General features: G+C 35.4%; 1 long non-coding RNA gene across 1 annotated transcript; it reads right to left on the bottom strand.

Annotated features, from left to right (window-relative positions):
- Positions 1-13,779: 13,779 nt before the first annotated feature.
- Positions 13,780-23,645, bottom strand: LOC144617356 (uncharacterized). Its single transcript, XR_013557758.1, has 3 exons — positions 23,464-23,645; positions 17,414-17,511; positions 13,780-13,926 (listed from the first exon to the last, which is right to left on the bottom strand). It is a non-coding gene; the product is annotated as an uncharacterized LOC144617356 (long non-coding RNA).
- Between the last annotated feature and the right edge of the window lie 308 nt (positions 23,646-23,953).

Raw genomic sequence — 23,953 nt, 5'->3', positions numbered from 1 at the left:
ATTTTTCCAGGTCTTTAAGTGGCAGTTTTGGATAAGGGTGATCTCCTTCAAAGTAATATTTTTTGTGCTATTAGTTTTAGCCGTTTTAGATTATATTTTGCTGATTCTATTACAGAAATGCCTGTAGCAAGACCCCAGGACTCGATTTCTTTTCTACACTTACAGGATAGACATTCTCTATTCCTATTGGATACTGTTTCCCTAAATTGAAGTATGTATTCCCAATACCAGGTGCTCTTTCCCTTCACTCTAACTCTGCCTTGGGCCATAGCTGCCTTTGCCAGCAGGCAGGTCCCACCTTGAAATCCTGAGCCCAGCTTCTCACTAGGCTATCATCTTCTGCCTGAGTCCAAGGCAAGAGGAAACAGCAGTGTGGACTTTCCGGTCCAGGGAGCCCCTCTGAGTCCCCAGGACTCTTCTTGGAGATATTAAGTGAAAATAACTGGCGTGGTGAGTTCTTTTAGTCAGGAAGTGGGGCCTTAGGGATATTTACTCTGATTTTAAAGCTCTCTCCTTACCTTGAGTCATGTGTTTTTTTATATGCTCGTGTCATGGAACAGTTTATACTGGTTATATTTGGAAACATTCAAAACTGATTAGATTTTTCTGAAGCGGTGGCTAAGAATTCATATGGTGCATATGAATACCAAACAAATTATAATTTTTAAAAATGGAATCAAACAATTGTGAAACAATGGGCAAGACTCTCAGCAATTTGATGAATATAATATGGACTTTCAAGAATCAGCACTGGTTTGCAAATATCATTATACCGGGATGAGAATAAGCCTTTAAGTTTTCATTAGAATGTTATAAAGCCCTGGAACATACAGCAAGGTCAGTAAATAGCTGAACATACTAATTACCCGCAGTATTTAGATGACTAAAGAGAAAGGGATGAATGGCTTTTAAGAGCCATTTCAAATCTCATTATGTAAAACTAGAGAAACTTTTCCTAGAGAATAAGGACATGATGGTATCATTCTCTAGGTTCCCATGTCATCAGTTTATCCCCAGGGCACCAGGTCTGAGAACTGAGTTACAAACTTGGGAAAAACTATGAAAGTCTCTCTACCCGTGGTTAAGAGGATGATTTATAAGAAATTGGGAATATTTTCTAAGGAAGATATATCTACACTTGGGAAATTTTTTTTTTAAAAAAAGGAAAGCTTGGCTATAGGCTAAGGAAAATTTCTCAAATTTTATCACAGTGACAGCTATCAAAGGCCAAGATGTGCCAATGGCTGACAAAATCTATTAAAGATTATTCATGTTTTCAAAGTAAAAAATTGTTTAGCACAGTATCCCACATATCCAGACAGAGCTAATAATGTTTGTCTGCTAACGTGGCTAATCATTGACAGTTGTTATGATAGTTAGGACTACAGATTTTGCTCTGGGTACTTAGCAGGTAAGAATTTAGATTCCAGAAATGTGAATCAAGCACATTTTTGAGGAGCAAAATGTAGTTGCTACTCCTTTGATTGAAATTGATATAAGAAATAAGTGAAATTTGTGTATAAAGATATATAAAGTATTTTAAATTAATATATTCATGCCAGTTGCATTATATATCTCATACCAGGGAGAGGAAAGTATGCAAGAAGACAAATATTCATATGGGGATCTCCTTATGGAAGCACCCCTAATTTCTAACATGATTCTTTTCTGTTTGCATTTATGCCATGAGGACACTCCAAATCTAAGTCAATTGGTCTCAAGTAACACCCAGAAAGTCTTCAGTAGAACAATTAGGACTGGTTGCTGATTCAGGCCCTACGGAATAGTACAGGGAGAGCAAATTAAGAGGTTTAAGACCAGTAGAGCCTAGGCTCTCTAAATCATGTCTCTACTGCAATAAACCCACTGGGGTGAGTTTTAAAGTGTATCTATTTACTTTCTTTCTAATGGATGGAAATATAGATTTCTTGAAACAGAACAATCTAAACCCATAATAAAAATGAAATGTTTGTCTCTGATTGTCTGAATATAGGCACACTTGTGCCTCCACACTCTTTCATGGTGCTGAACTGACCCAGTCATAAATGAAGCCAAGATTCTGGTTTCATAAAAGGGGCTTTGAGATGACTGTGGTTAGTGTGATGAGAAATTAGGATAGTGATGAAGACTTTTTCTAGTTTTAAGTTGCAGGGAAAAAGACAAGGAAGTGACTTATATTTTTTATTCCAAATATAAATTCTACGTATCCAATTTATGTTAAGACAAGAACTCATTCGCTAACTGAAGAGTGGTAAATCCTAAGTGTGTCAGGCTTTGGGCTAGGAAATTTAGAAGAAACAGAAATTGATTTCTCCTTCATGAACTTTCAATTTGATAAGGGAAATAAGATATATATGTATATATAGGAAAGATGATAGTGATAGATGAAAGTATTATAAACACAGAAAATTGTCAAAGTTGAATTCCAACAGAGGAACCAATAAAACTCTAAAACTAATAAAATATGTTGTGTGGATGGAGAAAAAACAATCTAGTTTCATACATAATTGGGAAAACTTTAGGTGCAGATTTTATACGTGTGTGTAGGACTTTTTTGAGCCATTAATATGGTAATGTATGTGGCAAATTTACAAAAAGTATACAAAGTTCAATTTTGTATACCTTGAATTTGTTCTCCTACATAGACTCTGAGGGAATATGTCTAGAATACCGATGAAAATATGAGACCAGGGCTCACTGAGATTTGAACTGCATACACAGATTATGGTTCAACCCCAAAGAGGTGTTAGTTGTCACCACGAATGTGGAAAGGAGAACATGAAAGAGCCAGGTAAGATAGTTAGAGATCAAGTGTATTTGGAGAGTAAGGAAAGGAGCATAAACCTAAGAAGTCAGATACAGGGAGAGAACTCACGAAGCCAAAGAGAATAAATCTGTAAGGGGTGGCATCCATGTTTGGATGACACAAAAATCAAGGGGAGGAAGGACTCAGACAAGGTTGCTGAACTTGGAAATTGGGTGACACTGATTTAAAAGAAGTTTTGGCTAACTGTTGAAGACAACACACAGTGATAAATCACATAATGACTATGGAGAAATAAAAACTAAGCATAAACTAGTTCTCAAGTTATTAATACTCGAAGAAGGACAGGTTATTTGATGGCACCTTGAAGAAAGCAAACAAGATGTGCAGAAAATAGGTTTAATTGTGGAAAGGTTAACTTTTGTCTCTAAGGAAGAAAGGTTTAATGAAGAGGGAAAATACCAAGGCAAATAATTAATCGTGAAGGATGATCCTGAAGGAGTGGGTAAAGGTAAAAAATGAACTGGTTTCCTTTGAAGAAGATAATGTAAACTTCTTTTTTAATTTTTTTTTAAATTTTTCCACAGGGGAGGAAACCTGATAGAACATATCTTGCCTGACAGTTTCTCTTCTTCTGAATGGTGTGTTCTCATCTCACTGGCATCTGGTTTTATAGGTTATGTAGCATTTACGCTTACCTTTGAAGCACAGAGTATGCTGTTATCATATCTACAGAAGTAATTTCCTTTAGAATACTACAAAATCATTCTGAGCACTTTGATTTGGCTGATTGTGGCACTCCTTTCTTTAAGAGGTAATTCAATTCTGGAATTTAGCCTTCTGGAAAAATAGTTCCACTTGTACTTGCTTTATGATGAAGACATCAATCCAGACAGCATGTCATTTACCTTAAATGAATAACATCCCTTCATAAATGGAATTTTCCCTCAAATTCATTAAAAGTGGATAATTACTTTGTCTTCGTTCCTTTTTCATGTATATATTGAAAAATAATAAAGGGGTGGGGAATGCATGGACTGACAAATGATACAGATTAACAAGAAATCAGTAAGAACCAAACCTTATGTGTATTTTTAAAATCCACCTTACTTTGAATAAAAAAATTCTTAAAATAGATGTATAGAATATAATACCAAACAGCATGCTAACTAATGACCAGTCATCAATAATCATCTCAAATTGATTATGCATGCACATGCAAGGCCATAGGAATTTTTAAAATTTAATATGCCTGCTATTATTGTTGAAGATATCTGGAAGCCCTATTTGATAATTAAATTATAAAAACAGTGTTGTAATAATTGAGTTAAAAAGTTTCAGAGTATGTTCTCCTAAGTCAATTAAGGAAAATCATTGCTTTGTCTTTATTCCAAGTTGTTGGCCTAATATTCCCAGTATGAGCTTGGTTCCAGATATTTCATTTCCTACAAGAATTAGAACATAGCCTACTCTTGTGCCCTGACACATCAGAAGACAATGGTGTCTTAGTTTCCCATTGTTTGCCTATCCACTGAAAAATTTCATTACTCTATACTGTACCATTTGTCTGAATAGATTCCTAAAGTTGACGAGGGCCAATCCCTATAATCCTTTTCCATTACTTATGCTAATGAAAATATACTACCAGGTGGATCCATCTCCTAACATTTATCCAGCTTTAATTGCATGCACTGGAGTAATCCCCAACATCCTCCAACTGCTAGAAATTCTGTAACGACTAAACAACTAATCCCCCAAAGAGGCCTACTGTTCAAATTTTAATACTTAAAAAAAATCCATGTAATTTGAAAGAAGAAAAAAAAACTGAAACAGCTTATGATTGAGAAATATTTTAAGCTAATTTTTATAACAAACTGCTTCAAAAGTACTGATACACAGTGCAGCTTTGCTGGAAGAACTTTAGTACTAAAAGTGCCTCATATAAATTGGTTAGTCCAGGGTTAGAAGGAGGCAGAGAGTGGAGAGGAGATGCTTCAGAGCAGCAGCCCAAGAAATTAAAGATGCTAATGTGGAAAGAAGGGAAAAAATACCCCCAAAACCACTAAAACAGAAACACACACACACACACACACACACACACACACACACACACACACCATGTATTACATAAAATGATATGAACAGTTAGGCAAACGTACTTAATACATACTTGACCCAGTATCCTGAAAGCATGGACTACAGACCACTGATATTTAAAAATTCAGATTTCTTAGCAGACAGGCCAGGAATCTGTATTTTTACAAGATCTGTATGTGATCATCTGTGTGTGATTATTCTGTACACTAAAGTTACAGGACCAAATGTTAGAGTATAGAAGAGGAATAAAAATAAATCCAATGATACAGATTACAAAATAGATATTTTCTTTGTGATACACTAATGTCAAAAAAAGGATGAGTGAAATAATAAATAAAGACCAACATTCCAAGTCATTCCAAGTCATAGCTTCCTATAATTAAGCAAGGTTATTATGGTAAAAATGGTGATCTAAGAGACAATGTTTCTCTTTTTAAATAAATGTTTCTTAAATGTTTTTCTTTTCAAATAAAAGGATTACAATATATAAAATTTGAGTATTGAAATATTGCCTAAAGTAAGGCGGATTCATGATTATTGAGTAAAGTCCAAATGTACACACATAGATGCATAGGAAGGTAGGTTGATAGGTAGACACAGAGAAAAGAAAGAAAAAAGTCCCGTTTTTTCCAAATACAATAATAAAGGGAAAAAACACAAAGCTGTACAGGAAAAGAAAAGGAACTTATTAAAAAAGCCAATTGGGTTTAAAAGGTTTCTATTTTTAAGAAGTTTTCTATTTTTTTGGGAACCCCAGAACTTTTCTGGTGAAGGTTAAATATGTATTCTTCATAAAGACCAAATCTCTTCCTGTGTACTAACCTCATCATCTGACAGATGTCTGATATTATAACATTGTTGTCATTGTGCATGTTTACATATAATTCAAGAACCAAAACATAAATAAACAAATGGGACCACTGTGTAAGCCTTGGTACAAGAGTGATTCTGTGCTCTGGCCTAGAGATTGGAAACAGATGTAAACATTTGTAATTATGCATGTTTCAAGCTGCCTTTCATGCACAAAAACAGTTGTAGAAATTGTGGGTGGAGCTGGCTGAACACAAACATTACTTGCCTTTCTGAAGTGTCGAAGGAGAGATTAGAATAAATGTAAGCACATTAATCATGAAATGAAATTGTTAGAAAGGCCACTTACTTGTGAACTTCTGATGTCACTCAAAAATCAAAGTTTTGAAACTTGCTTCAGTTATTTTTCTATGTTTATGAACTAATATAACATAAGATGGGAAGGAACATTACGGAGGGCATTTGCTCTTTCCCACTGCCACTTTTCAGCCATTCCAGGCAAATGATCCTTGGGCTTTCTTTCCTGACATATAGGTATAGCATTGGAACAAAATACTAACCCACGCCTAATAATAACAGTCATTAACATGCATGTTAAATGCCAACATCCATTTTCCCTTTTTACCTCTGCAATGAGACTCCAGTTTTTAGCTGATTGTAGTACTCCTTACTACACAACCACGTTTCCCATCCTCTCTTGTAGCTAAATGTGACTAAATCTCTGGACAATTTCATGTAAGTGAACATACGTCAGACTTCCCGGAGGTCTCCTTAAATGACCTTCCTCCCTTCTACACGCATGCACAAATGAAGTCCCTTCGAAAATGGGAGGCACAGGTTGAAGATGATGGAGTCTATACAAAAAATGGGAACCAGTGACTCAAAGCACTGAGAACAGTGAAGCTGCCATACCAACTTTGATTGCCTACCACCAGAAAACCCTTAAGTGATAGAGCAATACGCTTCTATCTTATTTAAACCACTGATTACTTATTGTTTACTTGTTTGTTTATTCTCAGCTGAACCAAATTCCATACCCAGTACAGATTAAATTCAACCAATCTGTATAATATGTTTACCATTGGCCAGGGCTGCTCTATTTGAGGCTACAGTGATGAATACGAATGGACATGTTTAGCTAACAGTCTGGTGCAGGGGTCAGCAAACTAAAACCCATGGGGCAAATCTCCCCACTGGGTAAATAAAATTTTATTGAAACAGTCATTTTTATTCTCTATTGCTGCTTTCACACTACAATTACAGAATTGAGTAACTGCGACGGAAACCTCATGACGCAAAACCTGCAATAATTACTGTCTGGTACTTTACGGAAAAAGTTTGACAACTCTGATCTAAGGGGAATCTAAGACAAACAAACGGACACTTAGAATAATGTGTGGTATATATGATAAGAAGGGTCCTGGGCACAATATAAAGGGCAGTGAATAATATGGACATGAGAGACCAGAACATATTTCCCAGAGATGGTGGTGTTGAAGATGAACTCAGGAGGATAAGTAGATGTGGACCAGGTAAGTGACTCAGTGAGAGCATTCTAAGTTGAGGGAACTGCACAAGTTCAAAACCCAAAAGTGACAAATGCTGTCAAGTAAAATAAATATTGTGGGGTGCCTGGTGGCTAAGTTGGTTAAGCATCTGACTCTCGGTTTCAGCGTAAGTCATGATCTTACAGTTCTTGGAACGGAGCCCTGCGTCGGGCTTGTGCTGACAGCACAGAACCTGCTTCAGATTCTCTCTCTCTCCCTCTCTCTCTGCCCTTCCCCCATGTGTGCAGTCTCCCCCCCCCCAATAAATAAATACATTTTTAAAAAGACGAATATTGAAAAGCACCCCATGAGAAATGGAAGAACAACACCAAACTTAGAAGTGGCTACAGAGAAAGCTAAGAAGGATCCAGGATTCAGCTCCGTAGAGCTTAGAAAAATCATCATGATTTACTTCTTAGTGAATTTTGCCAGGTATTTGCTTCTTAAACTTCATTGTCTCTAATTTTAATTCAAACCAGAGATAGAATTTATTTTAGGAATGCAGTTAAATTAGATGCAAAGTGTATGAGAGTGTGTCAGGGATAGAGCTAGCAGGTGCAGAGCTTGCCCTTGAACCAACCTTGCCCACTAGGCCTGGGTGCCAAAAGTAAGGATGAATAAGAAGCCTTTGAGTTACTCGGTGAATTGCACATCCTGAGATCCACCATTTAGAGACTCTAATTGAATGATCTGGGATTGGGCTCCGAAATTGGGAATTTACACAAGTGAAAAAGGAAATTTCAATGAAATTGATCCAGAAGCAGTTCTGCAAAATGCTGCTTTAGGGCAGACCCCTACATCAGAACATTCTGGAACACTTGAAAAAGTTAGAGACCTGGGTGATATCTTGATCTAGCGAATATAAATCTGAGGGTGGTGCACTTAAACCAATGTATTAATAAGCTTTCCAGTGGATTCTGTTATGCAATAAAGTTTCTAAAAAACGTTTCTCTATTCCTGGTCCTGTTGCACAAATCCATTGGCACGTATGACAGTCACTGCCCACAGGAAGAGAAGCAAGGAGGAGTGTCTCTAAACCAGCAGAGCAAATGATGTGAACATGTAGCAACTGCCAACTCATGACTCTTGACTCTGTTTCCTGCTTTTTCCCGTTGTATGTTTCTTGGATCTCTCACCCTGCTCCCCAGCCATTTCTTGACTTCACAGCTTCACATACAGAGGAAAATAGTCAATATGTTCATAGAGGCTGTGAACAGAGTCACTGTTTTATTCAGGAGCAACTTTCTTTGCTGCAATTTCTGGTGTCACAGACATGCCTATAGTTGGTCAGAAGAAATTCCCAGGCTTAACCCAAAATATTCTGGCTCTAAGTCTACAGTTTAAGTATCGATGCATATTTAACACAGTAAACAGATAACCTGTTAAGAAGTGACTCAGAGTAGCTGTAGAACACACACACACACACACACACACACACACACACACACGATGCATGGACACACACACATTTTAAGACAGCTATTTTGAAATAAAAGTCTCTTTTTAAAAATTTATTCCCAATACTGCAGTCTCCCTAGGTATCTATGAAGAATAGATGAGGTTCTAGCAAATCTCAGCTAATTCTCTTCACAACTGAGACTTGCTCTAAACTACATCCTGAAAACTAACAGGCTATTGTCAAGTCACATCGGACATGGTGTGAGGTCTGTATACACTCACTAGTCTTGTCTTCTAATCGTCCCATTGAATAAGCCAAGTTTTTCTCGCGTTTAGCTCATTTTTCAATCCAGAAAAGAGAAACTGTTTTAGATATTTCAAGCCGAGAAAAGAGCTCATAAAAAGAGGTGATTTTAAAGGTATTGGAAGGGCTGGAAGAGCACACGTGAGAAATGAGCTTTTACCAAAGCAGCCGTGAGGCCCCTAGCTGCCAAAATGCAGGGGCCAACATCGGCTGCTACTGGCAGTTTCCTTGCAGCCACGGCAAGAACCAGAAACAAACTACTTTTCACCTTCACCTTGCCTTCTAATCTCTAGACAGTTCATCCCTTTGGCAGAACCTGCATGGAAACCAGCTGACAAGCGAGTCTGGGAGAGAAATTTTCCAGTTCTAGTGTCTTGTGCTAGAAAGACGAGTAAGGAAGGGCAGATACGAAGATTAGCGCCAACAGAAAATTGATGGCAGAACCTCGTGCATCAAAAAGTTTAGAACAACCTTATACCTCATCTACTGACGAGAATAAAGATGTAAGAGAACATATAGCATTTGTAGGAAATAGGAACGGATCTAAAGAGCTTTAAATCTTCTGTTCTTGTACAGAATAGCTAAATACTCTACATTATTATACGTTCCATCAAAATATGGTCAAAGGATTCCATGAACACAATTAAGGCAATCATGACCTAAAATTTTTAAAGAAGTAATAAAAATCAGGGGCGCCTGAGGCGCTCAGTCAGTTAAGAGTCCAACTCTTGATTTCACTCACCGTGAGACTTGGTGCTGGGCGTGGTGCCTACTTGGGATTCTCTCTCTTCCTCCCTCCCTCTCTGCCCCTCCCCCACTTTTGCACACACACACTCTTCTCTCTCTATCAAAATAAACAAACATTTAAAAACTAGTAAAAATCAATATTAATTTTAAAAATTCCCTAATTGTTTTTAGTTAAATAAAAAATTTACAAAGAATGAATATATGTAGTGTGGATATATGTATATATAATATGTAACATATGTATAAATGTGTATATATGTAAATAAAATACGAATACATACTTATCATTATGACTACATTCAAATATCTTCCTGTATGGATATATCTTATATATGATACATATAATACTTATACCATAATACTTCTATATAATAATATACTTATATATAATAAAAAGTACATCTGCAGAAAGAGATATGAATTTAGTAATAATTTGAAATTGCAGCTTCAGCTAAATACTTTTGCTTTCACTGGCACAAAGGCAGACACATTTTTAGAATATAGAAGTATAGGATTCTGGGTATCCATTTCCTAAGTTGATTTGCACAGTGTACAAAATTTGAAAGTACTTAAAATCAAGCTTACATGAACATGAAGGAGACATTTTGCAGTCATGTTTTGAAATGAGAAATCTCCTTCAAAGAGAGTATACATTTCTTAATCTCCAGTTACACTGACCTACGAGATTTCCTATTCCTATTTACTATGCAGCTTCGATTTGCAGTTTAGCAGTAACTTTGAATGACTTACTTGGACTCTGTTTGGTACATGAGGCAACACTCGGTCAGAAGGTAATTTTTGAGTCATCATTTTATACAGTTCCTGTAACATCTTAAAGTAGCACATAGCTGACTCTTATCAGCCATTTTCAAAAATAGCCATAAGTAGAAGTACAGCCTACTAAATATTATGTACGTCTCAGTTAAATCTGGCTAATAATGCTCCCTTTTTTGTATCAGGTAATGCAGTCCTATAAGTGAAAATATGTCCTAAGAAACTTTTCTTTCCAATATACCATATACTTATACACTCAAAATAAATAAAAACAGGAAGATTGTGGGCAAATGCTTGACAAACATACATTCAGATAATTTCCCCTTCTAGATTACAGAAATAGGAGAAACTGTGTATTGAACTCTACCCATAGCCTTTGATAAAATAAACAAGGAAAAATATACTAGAGATATCTAACTCTCATGAAAACGTAGATGATGTTTATTATGCATTTGTTTCAGACCCAAAACCTACTTTAGCAAACATTTTGGTTCTTTCAAAAGACTAATCATAGAGGGTTCAGAAGGTATGTGGGAACTTTCTATACTTTCTGATCAATTTTCCTGTAAACCAAATATATATGGTAGAGTTTGGGTGTGAACAAAGAGAAAGAGAAAACACATATATTACTGGTGACAGAAGGTACCATAAATTAGTGATTTTCAAATATGAAGCATTATCAGAATTACTTGGAGGGCATATGGAATAAATCACTGGATCCAGCTTCCATAGTTTCTGGACACTATTTTATAAAGTTATATCGATATAACAAGAAGTTCAGACTCTTTCAATAATTATCAATGCTTTATTTAATTTTTAAATATTATTTGCTGTACTATAGGGAAGGTTACATAAAGCCATTATTTTGTAACCATATTTAGGATTTTACTGATTGTAGTCAATTTAAATATCTAAGAAACGTGGTTTATTTCCTCTGGGACTTTTTATTTGCTAATTGGGGAAGTAGTATTGAAACGTTTCAAGAGGATACCCCAGTAGTGTTTAATAAGCTAATTATTATATGGGGTATAATACAAGTGATAGCTCCATGCCCAAACACACAAGCATTCAGTCATCTAAAACATTCAGAATTTTCACAATTATTTTGGAAAACACTCACACTTCTATTCTTTTTCTCACTTCATGCATTGTCCCAACAAAAGAAAACAGAGTATAAATTCCAGCTTCATGCAAAAGAGATATTAGGCTGATCAAAACCTCTATTAGTTTGGCACACTGTCATCTACATAGAATTACCCGATTCTGCCAATCCTCTTGCCCCAATTTCTCAGGTGCACAAGAATGGATGACTCCTGTGTTATGTCCTCTTATTTCCCAGGGCAACTGAGCTCTTCTCTATCTGCACAATCATCTTAAAGCCAAGGTTTATATTCTTTTTGAGGCAGCAATGAGACAATCTAGAGTTTTAGTGCATATTAATGACCAAATGTGCCCCGCTATGTGGCTTAATACAACAAAATTTTATATTTTTCTAGCTTTATTAAAGAATAATAAACAAACAAAATTGTGTATATTTATGTTGTACATTGTGATTTGAGTGTGTGTGTGTGTGTGTATGATGCTTTGATATGCATTGCATTGAGAAATGATTACCCCATCAACCTAATGAACATATCCATGACCTCACATATTTTGTGTATGGGTCTGGTGAGAACATTTAAGATCTACTTTTAGCAGATTTCAAGTATACAACATAGTAATATTAACTATAGACAGCATACTATATATTAGAGCGCCAGATATTATTCATCCTGCATATCTTAAACTTTGTATCCTTTGACCAACATCTCCCTGTTTCCACCACCCTCCAGCCCAAGGCAACCACCATTCTACTCTGTGCTTCTATGAGTTTGACTTTTTCAGATTTCACATATAAGTGAGATAATGCTGTATTTGCCTTTCTGTTTCTAGCTTATTTCATTTAGCTCAATGTCCTCCAGTTCATCTATGACAGTTTTTCCTTCTTTTTGTTTGTTTGTTTGTTTTATAAATTTTCCATTAATCCATCGATGGACACTGAGGTTGACTACATATCTTAACTAGTGTGAATAATGCTGCAAGGAACAATGGAGTCCAGATATCCTTTGAGATACTGATTTCATTTCCTTTTAGGTATATAACCAGAAATGGAATTGCTGAATCACACAGTAGATCTGTTTTTAATTTTTTGAGGAAGCTCCACACTCTTTTCCACGATGGCTGTACCGATTTACATACCCACCAACAGTGTACAAGTGTTTTCTTTTTCCACATCTTTACCAACATTTATCTTTTATCTTTTTGACAATTCTAACAGGTGTGATGTAATATCTTATAATGTTTTTTATTTGCATTGCCCTGATGATTAGTCATGTTGAGCATTCTTTCATGTACCTGTTACCCCTTTGTATGTCTTTTTTTTTTTTTAATGTCTATTCAGGTCCTGTACCAATTGTTTAATGAGTTATTTATTTTCTTGTTATTATGTTTGAGTTTCTTATATATTTTGGATATTAACTCCTTATCAGATGTATTGTTTGCAAGTATTTTCTCCCATTTTGCAGATTGTCTCTTCATTCTGTTGATTGTTTCCTTTGCTGGGCAGAAGCTTTTTAGTTTGATGCAATGCTTTTGCTTTGTTGATGCTTTACTTTTGCTTTTGTTGCTTATACTTTGGGGACCATATCCAAAAATGTATTGCCCAGACCCATGTCAAGAAGCTTTTTCCCTATGTTTAATTCTAGTAGTTTTACAGTTTCAGGTCTTATGTTTAAGTTGTTAATCCATTTTGAGTTGATTTTTGTATAAGATGTGAAAAAAGGGTCCAATTTCATTTCTTTGCATATGGATATCAAGTTTTCTTATCACCATTTCTCGAAGAAATTGTCTTTTCTCATTGTACATACTGGCCACCTTTGTCAAAGATTAATTGGCTGTAAGCGCATGGATTTATTTCTGGACTCTCTATTTTGTTCCATTGGTTTATATGCCTGTTTTTGTGCGGGCACCACTGTTATTTTGATTACTACAGCTTTGTAGTGTATTTTGAAATCAGATAGTGTGATGCCTCCAACAGTCTTCTTTTTGCTTAAGATTGCTTTACCTATTTGGGGTCTTTTGTGGTTCAATTTGAATTTTAAGATTTAAAAAATATTTTTATGAAAAACACAATTGGATATTTGATAGGGTTTGCACTGAATCTATAGACTGCTTTGGTTAACATATATTACTTTTCATGAGTCCATGGGAAGTGGATAATGTGGTCCAGACTCTTTGATTTTCTTTGGGGTGACTCACCTGTCTGTGTTCAGCTAGTTGGTCTCTGCCGAGCACCTCTGTTGTCCTCCATTTGGTCTTCATCAACTTATAAATAGTTATTCTGGATGTGTTGTCATGATGGTGCATATTTTCCTGAAGCAGTGGAAATGCTTAAATCTTCTTGAACTCTAGGTGTGTGTCTGTCATATCGATACTTCCATCATACTCTATTGGCCAAAGAGAGTCACAGGGTTAGCCCAGATTCAGCGAGGGGGAAACAGAGTCCACCTCTCAACTGAAGAAGTAGTAAAGTTACAATGCAAAAGTATGCCTTGAGGGAGAAGTGGTGAATTCAGCCATCTCTTGCAGTCAGTTGATTACAGTATTTTCCTCCAAATACAGACATACAGACATAATTCCAGAATAAGTCATTAAGTGAATCCTGAAATAGATGAGACATATCTGAATTTCAAGATGACATTAAACTAGATAATTTCTGTGATATGTGTGGAGAAGACAACAGTATGTAGCTGTGGGTAGAAGCAATGGTTAGACAGATTTGTAATAAAATAAATGGCCTTATCCAAACATATTGCCAACCGAAGAGACCTTTCCAGTGGTATAACATAAGGCTTTCTTCTCGATCAGGTTATATGTAACACATCACCATTTATAAATGACTTGTATAAAAGCATGGTTATCCAAATAGAAAATGACATGAATCTGGAAGGAATAGATACTATTCTGGATGACAGTATTTGTGTCCAAAAAGACCTTGACAGGGTTAAATAAGGATCAAATTTAATGTGTAAATTTTAATGTAGATAAATTTAAGGCACAGCAATAAAATTGAGCTCTCAAAATGTCCAATTACACACTGGTTTAGCTGGATAAGCATCTTAAGGGCTTTAGGTAACAGCTGCTTCAATAATAATCAACAGTGTATGCAATTTACATAAAACATCTGTGAATATAGGTCACATTAGTATATGAACTCTGTACGTTCTAGAATAGATTATTAATCTTCTTTTCCCCCAAACCTCAATACTTACTGTGACTTCACTCTACAACTAAGCTTTTGAATATAATAGTGATAATTAGTTTTAGCACTATTTTTGAAACTGAGTTTCAGTTAACTTTTCAGGGCCATTTGAAAATCAAATCCTTTGGGCATCTAAATTCTCATTAATTAGTAAAAGAGCACTAAAACTTGGTAATATTCCGAGTCAAATAGCAGATATTGTAAGTATCACAGCTTCTGATTATAATATAATAAAGTTATAAATGAATAGCAGAATTTAGTCATACTCTCAGAAATAAAAAAAAGAAAAACATGATATCTAGGTTTTGTGCTATTAACAGAAATTAAATTTTAAAATGTACAATGACTCATGAACTTAAAAATGATTGCAATTATATTTTACATAAAAATTGATGATATATGGTCAAGCATAGACTCAGAGGGAAATACATAAAAGTATTATTTTTAATTTAAAAGAAAGGGATAGACGTCTGGCTTCAGCTTAAGATGAGGAAAGCTGGAAATAATGTAACTCCCACCCTAAAAAAGGGAAGACAGTCATTATAATTTATAAAATCATTACTTTTCCTGAATTCATAGGATCAATGAAATTTTAAGGCAAACCACTTTACAGACTTACAAAAACTGGCGAAGCAATAGGGTCATCAAGAAATTATCCTCAACCCTTTAGTGAGAAACATTTCATACCCTGATACACAAGAACACAAGGCACACCTAACATTGACGCTGGGGGGCAATGAAAAGTCCCTGGCCATCTTCAAAATGTAGCAAGCACCAAGTGGCACGCGATAGCAGTCAATTGCTTAAGGAAGGACAGGAATATAGGCAAATCTGCTGTGATGCACACTAACAAAGAGAAAACCTAAAGCTGAGAGTGAAGGCGACTTTGAGGAAAACTTTCTGGCCAAGCACACAAGTAAGAGAAATTCTAGAGGATTCCGAAGCCAATGGTAACCTGAAAGTAACCATAACAAGAAAACTCAAACCCAGCTCAACTCTAAATCAGATTGACTCAACTCTAAAACTGACAGCCAAGATGAGGTCCAGTGTATGTTTTACCATAGTGAATGTTCCATATGCATTGAAAAATAACATGTGTTCTGGATATGAAACGTTGACTAAGGCAAGTCTCATTCTAGGCTTAAAATAACTAAACCTCTACAAAGTAAAACAATATACATCAAACCAAATAAGCTCACTAACTAAAGTGGAATTAAATTATACATCAATAATCATGATATCTGAAACATCCTCAAATATTTGTAAATAAAAGAGCACACTCCTATTTATTCCATGGGCTAATGAGCAAGTATGAAGAGAAAACTGAACATCATTTGTACTGAATGACAATAAAACACTATATATCAAAATTGTGATGTTCTAGTAAAGAAATACATAAAGGAAAATTTATGGCAATGACACATATTAGGAAAGAAAAATTGTCTTAAGTCAATGATTTATAATCTGATTTTAAGAAACAAATATAAGAGTCAATTAATGCAAAATGAGCAGAGGAAATGAGATGATTATCATAAGAGCAGAAATAAATCAATTTTAAAATAAACAATAAGACATGAATGAACTCAAAAGATGGTTCTTTGAAAAGATCAATAAAATCGATAAACATTTAGCCTGACTATCTCTCCGAGAAAAGGAGAGAAGAAGCAAATTACCAACAACAGTAATGAAAGAGGAGACAACATTATGAGACCTAAGAATATTAAAAGTGTAAGAAACTATTATAAAATGATTTTATGGGTTTTTAAAAAAATTTTTTTTAAACGTTTATTTATTTTTGAGACAGAGAGAGACAGAGCATGAACGGGGGAGGGGCAGAGAGAGAGGGAGACACAGAACCGGAAGCAGGCTCCAGGCTCTGAGCTCTGAGCCATCAGCCCAGAGCCCTACGCGGGGCTCGAACTCAAGAAACGCGAGATCGTGACCTGAGCTGAAGTTGGACGCTTAACCGACTGAGCCACCCAGGCGCCCCGATTTTATGTCTTTAAACACAACAACTTACGTGAAAATAAATTTTAGTTCTTCAAAAAACAAATGGCCAAAATTCATTCATTACGAAGTAACCTGAATGATCCTGTAACTGTTTGTAAATTATCTTTAGCTTAAAAATCTTTCCACACTTTTATTCCTGGTTTGATGTGAGTTTGGTGTAAGAAGTTAGGGTAATTACATCCTAACAAGTAGTAGAAAGCTAAACCGACTGGGAAATTGACAACTTTTCTTGGGTCCATAAGATAAGAAGGACACTGGGTGAATAAACCACTGCCCCAAGATTGGAGAGACAGACAGGCACGTACAGGGAGTTACAGCTTACTAGAACAGGGATTCGAAAGTGGAAGCTACCTTGGGAATGAGTCCTGAAGTAGAAAAACTTGAAACTGATGAATTGCTAATGTATTTGTATAGATAACTCTGAGAGGAGGCCCAGTCATGAGGAACCCCATAATCCTCGTGATATTGACCTCCAGGAGCCTAACCACATTTCCACAGTAAGTACCAGAGAAAAATCTCCTCCTTTATCTGGCAGAATGGAGAAAAAAAATACCCTTTTGAAATACACCAGAGCACTCAGTTCTTCTTAACAAGGCCTGTTCTCAGAAGAAACCAGTTAGTCAGAGCTTAACCTGCTGAGATATTATCCGAGTCTAACTAACCTGGTATAAGGGAAATATCCAACTCCAGTTAGTTCTACCTTTCCATATGGAAGAGGGGAAATGTCCAACTCCAGCCTATTGTAGCCATCTTGTTCCACCTAGGGGGAGGAAAAAAAAGTCTTGAGAAACACTTGTGAAGCTCACAGTTTGGAGACAGAGGCTCACTAAAAGACTGAGACATAATCATAGGACTATAGAGCAGTCACCCCTCCCCCCCCCACACATGACTCACCACCACATGACTAAAGACCTATTTACAGCAGTTTCTTTTATTGTGTACATCATATACAGCTATCAAGAAAAAAATTACAAGGCATACTAAAGGACAAAAACCAGACATGGGAGGGATGTTGGAATTATCAAACCAGGAATTTAAAACAACTATGATTAATATGGTAAGGACTGTAATGGATAAAGTAGACAGCATGCAAGAACCGATGGGCAGTGTAGGCACAGAGAGGGATACCCTAAGAAAGAACAGCAACAACAACAAAAATACTAGAGATCAAAAACACTATAACAGAAATGACAAATGTCTTTGATGGGCTTATTAGTAGACTGGACAAGACTGAGGAAAGAATCTCTGAGCTAGAAAATAGATCAACAGAATCTGCACAAAAACCTTTACATGGATGATTATAACAGCTTTATTCATAATTGCCATTGTCTTGGACGTAACTAAAATGTCCTTTAATAGTTGGCTAGATTAATATACTATGACATATTATTCAGGGCTAAAAAGAAAAGAGCTCTCAGATCATGAAAAAAATATGAGGGAATCTTAAGCGCATGTTACTAAATGAAAGAAGGCAATTTGAAAAGATTACATGGTGTATGATTCCAACTAGGTGAAATTCTGAAAAAGGCAAAACTATGGAGACAATAAAAAGGTGAGTGCTTACCAGCAATAAAAAGGTGAGTGCTTACCAGGAGGGGGAAGGGATAAATAGACAGAGCTTAGAGTATGTTTAGGGCAATAACACTACTCTGTATGATACTGTAATGGTGGATATGTGTCATTACACATTTGTCCAAGCCCATAGGATGTATAGCACTAAGAGTGAACCCTAATATAAACTATGGATGGCTACAATGTATCGATGTAAGTTCATTAATTCTAACAAATGTACCACTCTCAGGGGGATGTTGATAATGAGAAAGACTATACATGTGGATGGTAAGAGTCTGTATTGGCAATCTCTGTACCTTCTTATGAATTTTATTGTCAACATAAAACTTCTCTTAAAAAAAGTTTGTTTTTCTTTTTTTTTTTCTTTTTCTTTTACAACAGGTGTTGGTGAGGATGTGGAAAAAAGGAGAAAGGGGAACACTCTTACACTGTTGGTGGGAATGCACACTGGTGCAGCCACTCTGGAAAATAGTACAGAGGTTCTTCAAAAAGTTAAAAATAGAACTAGCCTAGGATCCAGAAATTGCACTACTAGATATTTACCCAAAGGATACGAAAATACTGATTTGAAGGGATACGAGCAACCTGATGTTTATAGCAACATTATCAACAATAGCCAAATTATGGAAAGATCCCAAATGTCCATCAACCAATGAATAGATAAAGAAGAGGTGGTTTATATATACAATGGAATATAACTCAGTCATTAAAAAAAAATAATAATGAAATCTTGCCATTTGCAACAACATGGATGGAGCTAGTGAGTATTATCCTAAGAAAATAAGCCAGTCAGAAAAAGACAAATACCATATGATTTCATTCATACGTGGAATTTCATAAACAAAACAGGTGAACTTAGGGGGAAAAAGAGAGGCAAAAAGGAAACAGACTCTTGACTGTAGAGAAAAAACTGAAGGTTACTGGAGGGGAGGTGGGCAGATGGATGGGTTAAATGGGTGCTGAGGATTAAGGAGGGCACTTGTGATGAGTACTGGACATTGTAAGTAATGAATCACTAACTGCTACACCTGAAACTAATATTACACCGTATGTTAACTAACTGGAATTTAAATAAAACTTAAAGGAAAAAAAAGTTGTTTTTTTTTAATATTCCCCAAAGAAAATTTTAAGATCAAATGTTTTTACAGGTAAATTTTATCAAATATTTAAGAGAGAAATAAAATCCTGAAAAAAATTTATCGAAAGCAGAGGAAGAGACTTTTCCCAACTTATTTTATTTTTTTTTAATTTTTAATTAAACATATTTTTTTTTCATGTTTATTTTTGAGAGAGACAGAGCACAAGCGGGGGAGAGGCAGAGAGAGAGAGGGAGACAGGGAATCCAGAGCAGGCTCCAGGATCTGAGCCGGAAGTCGAGAATCCATGAACTGTGAGATCATAACCTGAGCTTAAGTCAGAAGCTTTACCACCCAGGCACCCCTCCTGACTCATTTTATAAGGGTAGTGTCATCCTGATAATAAAAGCAGGCAAAGACACTGCAAAACAAAGCAAGACAAAACAAAACAAAGCAAAACAAACTATAGAACACAATTCTTCATTAATATTGATATAAACCTCCTCAATTAAATACCAACGAATAGAATTTAGCAATATGTCAAAAGTATAATAGACTATAACCAACTGGAGTTCATTCTAGACATGCAAACTAGTTTAATATTCAATTCTCCATTAGTGTAATTCACCACATCAACAGACTAAAGAAGAAAAAACAATCATCTCAAAAGATACAGAAAAACATTTGGCAAAGTTCAATAGCCATAAATGATGAAATAATTTAGCAAACTAGGAATAGAGGTGTGCTTTTATAAACTGGTAAGTGCTTAAAGCAAATGGTTAAATACTTTCCTTTAATATCAGGAACAAGGCAAAGATATTCACTCTCACTGCTTCTATTCAATACCATACTCAATATCCTCCTCAGTGCAATAAGGTAAGAAAGTCAGAAGTCATTCCATTTGGAAAGAATGAACTAAAACTGTCTTTATTCACAGAGTCGATTATTGCCTATATAGAAAATCCCAAAGCATATATAAAGCAGAAAGACATAGAAACAAGGAGCAAGAAACAAAGAGAGAAGGAAAATATGTAATTATTTAATGCATTATTTCATAAAGAAAAAAATCTAAGAATACCAGTTGTAGGCACATAAAATGTAAATTTGAAATATATATTAGAAAATTTATAGACAATAATTTATTTATAATTTGACAGCTAGTTTAGTATATAGATTAATATGTATTTTTAAAAGTAGACATAGCATAGGCAAATCAAAAAACTAAAGCAAACAAATACATTTTGGAAAAGGTTGTATGAAAATGAAACAAATTTATTCAATAAACATTAAACAGAAAATACCAACAAAGTTAATGATTTCTTTGTCAAGTAAAACTCTCAAAATTAGATGTGCAAAAATTTAAAATAATGAGAGATAATGTGTCAAGAAAAATCAGAGATCTACTAAAATACATCTTGAGCCCAGGTAGTTTACTAGTAATTAATCCCTGGCTTCCAAATGAGAGAAAAATCATTCTTCAATATTCATTGTTTTTCAACACAGAAAGTAGAAATAGTAAACTAAAAGAAAAATCCAAAACTTAGCTCTTTTTATAGAAGTCTAAAATCTAAACATTTTATTTTTTATTTTTTTTTTTTTAAATTTTTTTTTCAACCTTTTTTATTTATTTTTGGGACAGAGAGAGACAGAGCATGAACGGGGGAGGGGCAGAGAGAGAGGGAGACACAGAATCGGAAACAGGCTCCAGGCTCCGAGCCATCAGCCCAGAGCCTGACGCGGGGCTCGAACTCACGGAGCGCGAGATCGTGACCTGGCTGAAGTCGGACGCTTAACCGACTGCGCCACCCAGGCGCCCCTAAAATCTAAACATTTTAAATATTAAGCTAGAATTAAGAGTAATTAAAGACAAATAAATAATTGGAAACCACCTACTTTGGAGGGCAGTCCTTTTTTATCTTCCTGATCTTATTATTCTGTATCCATTCTATTTCTTCAAAAATATGCTACACACACATACACACACACACACACACACACACACACACACACACACAATTACAGACTATAACCCAGGACTGATCATTCTTATTAGTCCAGTTCACGAGATACAGTGATGGGTGGGCTTCAAGCAAGAACTATATGAGTTCTTTCCCTGTTATACAGGCTTTGGATAGAGAAGTCCTGTTTCCACTGGGTTGCTTGGATGGGAAGATGTAATGCTCATCATGTCCATAGCCATCATGGAGTAAGTGATTATTGACAACTGAATGAAACCAGCACGCATAGAGAAGTAAAGCCAAATGGTAGAAAGAGACAGAGACTTGATGAGCTTCTACAACCAGCTTCATGCAACTCTAGCCAAATAATGGGTTCCAACTGGTTCTTGGTTTTGCTCAAGCTAGTATAAGATTTACTTTGGTGATTTTTCATTTGTAAATGTAACTTTACAACCTACATATCAACAATAAGGAAATATTTATAAACCCCTGAATGTAACTTGACATTTATATTAAAATTTACATTTAGTATGCATTTATGTTTTTATTAAATTAAAACATTAAAATATGAATAGAGTTTGTGTGGTGTCATCATGGGATTTTTTACATATTTCTCTACTTTTCTGTTGTTTTAAATTTGAATGTGTTTGTTTATATGTTAAAATTTAAGAAGACATAAAATCATGCATAGAATACACATCCCATAACTTTTGGAACTACACATTGAATTTACATTTTTTAAATGTTTATTCATTTTTGAGAGAGAGACCATGAGCGGGTGAGAGGCAAAGAGATGGGGACGGGTAAATGGAGAAATCGAGGCAGGCTCCACACCATCAGCAGTGAACCTATTAGAGCAAGACCTGAGCTGAAGTCTGACACCTACCCAACTCACCCAGGCAGCCTCAGTTAATTTAATTTTTAAATGCATCAACATCTACATGAATTCAGAGGGCACTTTATGTTTTTTGGTTTTTTTTTGTTTTTTTTTAAGGCTAGTCAAGGCAGAGAGAGTGGAAAGAGTAGAACAAAAAATTCAATCTGTAACTGACTGAAAAATCAATCGAGATAACACACTACCTTTGAACCAGCCCAGACTGTACTTTATCATATTTTGTGTGTGTGTGAAATTGCCGTTCAGTTACAACTTAAAAAAAAATCATTATACTAACTCCTTTCCTAATGCACTCTGGGTTTCACTCTCTCGTATATGATAACTCAGTGGGTCGTGGTTTAAGCTCCTCCACCATTAATTATTGACATATTTTCTTTCATCTCATTTACTCTATTATCAGGAATCCGGCTGCTAGGTTTATATGATCTATCATGATTTTCGATTCTTAGATAGTTTAAAGCACATATAATTCAAAGTTTTCAGTTAATTTATTTCTAAAAACTGTCCTCCAGTGTGGTACTAAATGGCCAATTGGAACAAATATCTTTGTAAAAAAATAGGTTTTTTTTTTTGCTGAAGTTCATTTTGACATGAGCATCTTAGCTACTAAATATCCTTCCAAACGTTAGAAAGTTGCTGCCGTTCTAAATTCTCTCAGTACTTCCAATCTGCTGTCAGGCAGGGAAGCCATGCTTTTTTTTTTTTTTTTCTGTCATGATCTTATTTAATTTTAAACATCTTCAAAGTGCTCAAATATGAACTCATGAGCGTCTTCTCACTATGTGTATAATTTAATTTATAAATCTTTTAGTCATCAGTTTAGTTTACTTAGTGTCTTAAGTATTTTCTAAAATTTCCTAAATGAAAGATTAAAAAATATATTGTAATATTGATAAATTGTTCCCAGTAGAGAGTCATACAAAATGGAGATGAACTAAAAGTTACCAATCTTATCCTCAAAAAATGGCCGCTTTCACGCTGTTTCTAAATAATCTTTCTGCTGTATATCTTCATTTGTACTTGTAATAGATACATACAATTAAATTTTTATGCTTTTTGAGTCATTTGTATACCCTTTTAATCCATCTTAACTATCATACCAGTTTTTAATTATTAATAAGATTTTTGTTTTTTCTGAGTGGAGGGCAAGTGAGCGAGGGGCAGAGGGAGCGAGAGAAGAGAGGTTCACCCAAAGTGGAGCTGGTGCTCACCTGAAGCGGGAGTCATAATTAAGACATTTTAAAACAACCTTTTTGTGGGGCGCTTGGGTGGTTCAGTCTGTTAAGCATCTGGCTCTTGATTTTGGCTCAGGTTATGATCTCACAATTGGTGGGAATCCAGCCCCAGTCCAGCTCTGTGCAGGCAGCACGGAGCCTGCTTGGGATTCTTTCTCTCTCCCTCTCTTTCTGCCCCTCCCCAGCTCATGCTTGCTCTCTCTCTCTCTCTCTCAAATAAACTTAAAAACATAAAAATAAAAATAAATTAAACAATCCCTTTGTATAATGCCTTAACTTCATTTTAAGCAATATGGAATACAAGCCAATTTATTCAAATAGAGAAAAACTTCTGTTTAATGCACTTTTCATGCATAACAATTGGTATCAAAAGATCAATTTGCTATGGAAACTTTCAACGTATTATAAGTTACACCATTATTTCTGTCAAGCCAGATTAATGTCTTAGCTATACATTTAGCACCTT

The sequence above is a fragment of the Panthera onca genome, chromosome C2 (genome assembly GCF_046562875.1).
Source record: "Panthera onca isolate mPanOnc1 chromosome C2, mPanOnc1 haplotype 2, whole genome shotgun sequence".
In the NCBI taxonomy this organism is placed as follows: domain Eukaryota; kingdom Metazoa; phylum Chordata; class Mammalia; order Carnivora; family Felidae; genus Panthera; species Panthera onca.
Note: the sequence above shows the minus strand (reverse complement) of the source record. Positions and strands in the feature narration are given on the sequence as shown.